At 35.7% G+C, this 6,191-nt stretch overlaps 1 long non-coding RNA gene across 1 annotated transcript; it reads right to left on the minus strand.

Moving 5' to 3' along the window:
* Positions 1–4,159: 4,159 nt before the first annotated feature.
* Positions 4,160–5,954, minus strand: LOC127180019 (uncharacterized). Its single transcript, XR_007829577.1, has 3 exons — positions 5,800–5,954; positions 5,470–5,526; positions 4,160–4,441 (listed from the first exon to the last, which is right to left on the minus strand). It is a non-coding gene; the product is annotated as an uncharacterized LOC127180019 (long non-coding RNA).
* Positions 5,955–6,191: the final 237 nt, after the last annotated feature.

The raw sequence follows: 6,191 nt of genomic DNA on the forward strand, positions 1-6,191 counted from the left end.
CACTATACAGTACATCACTGACAACAGACGCTCCACCCACAGCTTCACACACACATCAATGATCGCCACCATCTAAAAAAACACAAGCTCTGTCTTTCTGTAAGACGCTGAGCGTTAGTCAGTGATTCTGTGTGTCACCGTGACTGACTTACACCTCTCTTATGAATAATTCATAATGTGTGTTTGTGTGTGTCTGCGTGTCTCTGTATCTGTGTGTGTGATGTACACACACTGCTGGGACGTGAGGGACTACCTCTAGTCGGCAGTGATCGATTCTGCTCTCAGGCGCACACACAAACTCAGCGCCCACAAATTTGGTGCCTCTTTGTTCTGCCCTCTGGTGGTTAGTACCATAAATAATAAGCGTTCTTTGAGACTGACCTGTCCTACAGTGTGACCAGCTGTAGAGGAGCTTGAAATGATTTCAGAGACTTTCATTCTGTGGATAAGCACTGATCCTCAGTCTACAACTATTGAAGCTTCCCAGCTGTTTCATGGACTTTAAACCCAGACATCCCATCTGTGGATTGTAACTGTAAAATATAAACAAAGATATAATACAACATCATCTTGGTATGTTTTTAAAATCCCTAAGGCTTACCTGACAATGAGAAACTGAACATGAATAACATCAGACTTTAAGGATGTTGAAAGGATCAGGTTTAGTTTTAGGTCTAAATATTTGCTCTTCAGGTGTCTCTGTGGTTTTGAATGAGCCTGCCACAAATTACAGGGCGTAGCTCTCAAACAGCAAATTCACTGTATAATTAGAGATCACGTGAGTTGATTTTTTCTTTTGTTGAAACGTGTGGTGAGGCAACATTCTGGCGGTCTATTACAGTATTTACATTAAGGAACCTTCTAGACGAGCCAGATGACAATCTATGAAACGGATCTGTGATTAATGATTTACATAATTATTTTACAAAATACACTATAAAATAAGAAATATCACAAGCAATTCGGCCTTAGGAAATCACAGTCGCAATGATATTCAAATCAACAACAAAACCGCATATGTGTTGTTGATTTTACACAGCAGTTCAATAGATAATAGTTAATATTGTTAATAGTTATTATAGATGTTAATAAAAGGTCCAACTTGAGACACAATATTATTTTGTTTATAATTAGCCAAAAAAAAAAACACTTCTACAGTTGGTTCTCTTAGCAAAGCAGCTGCGGTGTTTTGTTACTGAATGTATCTGTTTTTCTGAATGAATCAGTTGAGTAAATGATTCAATGACTCAGTTAAGTAAATTATCCAATAACTAGATTATAAAGAGAATCATTTGTTTTGTTTGTAAGTGAAAAAAAAAAAAAAAAATCGGTTAAATGACTGATGTTTAAATGACTCACTCATAAAAACAATAAGGGACAACGGGGCTAAAGACACACCCTAAGAAAAAAAATACACTTTGTGCCCAAAGTGTATGATTGCAGAAAAATATATACGTTTGTATTGAAAATTTATGGAGCAACAGATTTTTTTTGTGAAAAGAAATCATCCAAGTTGTTTAAAAATCTTATAAATGTATGAGGTGGCAGGGGAGCCTTTTACCCCACACACAGGGTAAAATGTTCACCAGAATGGGGGTAAAAGGGTAAAAGGCACACACTATTGATACAAATACTGTTTTTTTTTATAATGTCTGAGTTGTTACTTGTGCAAAACAACCACTTTAGCAAAGTTTGTACTACCTTCTGCTTATTTTGATAAATAAAATAATTATTTTTTGTTCAATAAATATACTTTTATTAAAATATGTTCAAATAAAACATATATTTTAAAATACAGAAGCAAAATCATTTTAAAATGTAAAGATTCTGAAAGGATTGAAGGAGATCCCATAGTAATTTAATACAGATTTACAGTAGTAACAACAAATGATATTTTATTATATGATATGATTAATAGCATGTTTTTAAATATGATGGTTCCATTCTAAACATGGTGATTATTTCTAAGATGGACACCCAACATAACATATGACATTTGCCATCTGAATCTATGTCCTGTCAACAAATAGAAAAGTCAGCCTTTTATTAATTATCATGTTAATTATTGTGCCTTTTAGCCCCAACAGCAGGGGGCACTTTTTCCCCAAATACCATACTTTTACATATTCTTTCGTTATTTAAAAAGTTGCTAAAATCAGTTAAATGAATGAATCCATTACTCACTCACTAAGACTGATATAATGAGGTAACTACAGAGAGACTCGCTGAAAACTCCCCACCACTGATGCAATCTGTCTATATAACTCAAACACAAATAAGCAAAGTGATACTAACAGTGAAAATTCCCAGTGGTGCTAGACCAAATATGAACATGTCCGATCAAAAAAAAAAATGAGAAAGAGAGGAGAGAATAAAATGAGACAGAGGGACAGAGTAAACAGAAGGAACAACAGTTGTAAGAGGTCAGTGGAAGCAAGTAAATGTAGTTACGTGACCAGTGTGTTAACATCCAGGAAAAACTCATTTCTATCCATGCGGTTCTCATCTGGTGAAAGTCACACTAAAGAGTCTCAAGCTGGATTAACATTGTGGTGTTTAAAAAGTATACACTTCTGTCCTGTGTGTCATTTCTAAGTGTTGACACAGCCAAACCACTTACACACACTTACTGTGTGCTTTTCACATAGCTTGTGCTGTGGTTGACTGAACTCTGTTAAATAAAACCTTCATTTAGACACTCTAATCCTGCTCACATCTTTTCATACCAACATTAGGAAGCTTTGCAGTATGTAAATGCTTCATGAATTTCAGCCCACTCAGTGCGGCCACCTGGGCATCCCAATCGACAGTTGCCGTGACAACGTGACTAATCAGAGAAATAAGTGACACTCTGTTCTGTTGTTCATTGGCCTTAAGAGCCAGTACAAATATGACTAATATATCCAAAACTGGGACTGAATTTGCCTTCAGATACTGTAATTGCATTTTCTTACATATTCAATTGAACAAAGGCATAAAAAGCTCATTTGTCTTGAAAAGGTCCCATTACATTTCATTATAGTTGGAAATAACTTTATTTAAAATGAACTTTGTGACATTATCTTGCTCAAACAGAAAAAAACTAATTGCTGCCATGGCAAATCAGGACAGAGTGAGTCTCGGCCCTGTCTCGAACAATGGAGGTCAAACCAAAACATCCGACATATATCAGCTTAGCTGCTTTTAGCAGCATAACGCCACAACACAAAGAAGCCCAGTGTATAATAGTGCTTGACAACTGCACACTACTGAGCTCTTCAGAACACATCTAAATGTTTGAGTTTCTCAGTCTACAGATACATCTCTCTACCTCACCATATGGAATGATCCACTTGATCAACAGTGAAGAGGCTCCTTGACCCTTTCTAGAGACCCTCTCATGGCATTATGAGTCAGTTACATTATGGTTATATTATGGAAGGATTTACACTGTATAGAAGCTTCATCAAAGTGGCAAATATACCATGTGTTTACATAGAACTTTTATGCCAGTCAGTCAGTCCGTTTTTTTTTTTTTTTTAAGAAGAACATCTTACTTTTATTCAACAAAGACACACTGAATTGACCAACTGAAACAAAAAATGTATCATGGTTTCCACAAAAAAGTAGCACACTAAGCAGCACAATTGTTTTCAAAAGTGATAGTCATAATACTTGTTTCCTGAGCAAAAATAGAATATTAGCGAAAAAATTGCATATTGGAATACTGACTTCTGCAAATTCTGCTTTACCATCATTACTATAAACTACACTTTAAAATATGTAAGTTATAATGCATGACTATCTGTGCATTACACTATTTTAATGCACAACGTGAAGGCCAAGAATCACCCAAGGTGAAGCGCAGGTGCATTAAAATTGTTTAATGCACAGCTAGCCGTGCATTATTCTGCTTATACCATGGTCATTTGGCAGCACTGACAAGTTAAATCTGTTAATGCTGTTTCCAGTGCAATATTTGACCGGAATGGTAAAAATAAAGGTTATTTTCAACAGTTACAGCTCATTAGCTCTAGTATTCTGCACGCTTCAAATCAGACACAGAGATGAAATAGTGCTGTAAGACCACATTTATTTAAATGAATTCTAAAATTTATTTGAATTAATTATTGAGAGAGAGATGAAAGTTGTGTGTATGATAGAACCCATGTCTTCTTCTCTCTACAAACAATGACTAGTTTAGTTACTGTTTAGTTACTTCAAATACAGCAATTTTACCACTTCGTTACTGAGAAATATAATGGAGCGATCCAATAACTAGGCTACTTTATTAATAAAAGTCACAGGGCAGTTGGCACCAATAGCCTTGTGGTTAGCCCGCCGACATATAGCAGCATTGCACTGCAGGCAACCTGAGTTTGAATCCCAGCTTGTGGACCTTTCCTGAGCCACCCCTTCCTCTCTCTCCCACTTCGCTTCCTGTCCAACTCCACTGTCCTATCTAAATAAAGACATAAAAACGCCAAAAAAAATTATTTTAAAAAAAAAAGTCATGGGGCAGCATTGACAAGTCTCGGTGCTCCCGAATGTTTCTGTGTCTGCAGAGCATGATATCCGATCTTTCTCTCTGTGTGTTTGTGTGCATAATTGAAAACAGCACATTTTATATCATGGTCTGTCTGAATACTCGATTCTGATTGGCTGGCAGGTATGCATTAAAACCGTTTCATGCACGGGCAGTTCCAAGTCAGTTTAATCATCATTCTATATGCAATGAGCTGTTTTAATTGATGCACAAAAACCAGCACACATCACTCGCACATAAACACAGAGAGAGATCGTTCTGCACACACACAGAAACATTCAGCAGTAGAAGCACAGAAACTTGTTTCCAACGCTGCCCCTTGAGTTTTATTAATAAAACAGCTTAGATACTAAATCGTTACGTTATATTCGTTAGCAAAGTAACTAAACTCAGCTTCATTGTTTGTAGAGAGACGTGCGTACACAAGTAATGCACACACAACTGTCATCTCTCTTTTTCTTTCTTTCTCTCTCGATCGATCTCTCTCGAATAAATTAAATGTTATAACTCATTCAAATAAATGTGATCTTACCACACTATTTAATCTCTGTGTCTGATTCGAAGCGGGTAGAATGCTAGCCATAACTGACTAAATAGCCATAACTGACTAAATAACTGTTATTTTTACCCTCCCATGGCAAATGACCATGGTATAGGCAGAATAATACACAGCTAGCTAAATCGTAAAATCGTTTAATGCACAGCTAACCCCTTACTTAATGCATATCTGCCAGCCAATCAGAATCAAGTATTCAGACAGACCATGGCATAATTTCAAAACTCAGACAAACCATGGTATAATTTCGAATAGAAAACATTTTTTTTTTAATTATAATAATATTTAACAACATTACAGTTTTGCTGTATAAACTATATTTTTGATCAAATAAATACAGCCTTGCTGAGCATAATGGACTTATTTCAAAAACATCAAAAAATCTTACCGAGCCCAAACTTTTGAACGGCGGTGTATGTGGTTGACATTTTTCTGAAAAGACCACCTAAGAGCAGAAGGGATGTGATATAAAAATTCTATTTGTCAACAAAAAGCCAATAATTATTTTCACATTGTGGTGGATAACTGCTAAATGGCCAGTGTTAATTATGCAATCAAACTAAAAATAAATCATAAAAATAATTAATAATAAATACAATTAAATATAAATAAAAGTAGCTCGTAATAAAAATATTTCAGCAAAGAAAAGGATTAAAGAGGGTAATTTGTCCTAAATCATCATATTGTATTAATTCATAAGAAATATTTCTTGTCTCACGATTCCCGTGGGGAGTCCAAGACTTGCATTACACCACTGCCCACTTCTTTTCTGAGCGTCTGTATTTGATTCAGCTTTTTTCAGTCCTTCTCTTGGAGTGTGGGTATCCGGAGCTTATTTTCCAAAGTGACCGTCTGGCTCTGCCTCAGTGCTCAAGTGCCCCGTCAGCTCTGAAACACACACATAAATATATTGCTTTTACTTAAAACCATGCTCTTACATGTTCACAAATCTTCCTATTTCTCTGTTTAAATCTCTTGCAAATATATATTATTCAACCACTGCACATTACAGATCTTTATTATGTGAACTATGTGAAGTTGGATACCACTGTATAAACAGCATAAGCACAATGAGCCATTAAAGTGGAGCTATGATGGCTAGTAACCGTG

This window comes from Labeo rohita, chromosome 17 (genome assembly GCF_022985175.1).
Source record: "Labeo rohita strain BAU-BD-2019 chromosome 17, IGBB_LRoh.1.0, whole genome shotgun sequence".
NCBI lineage: Eukaryota > Metazoa > Chordata > Actinopteri > Cypriniformes > Cyprinidae > Labeo > Labeo rohita.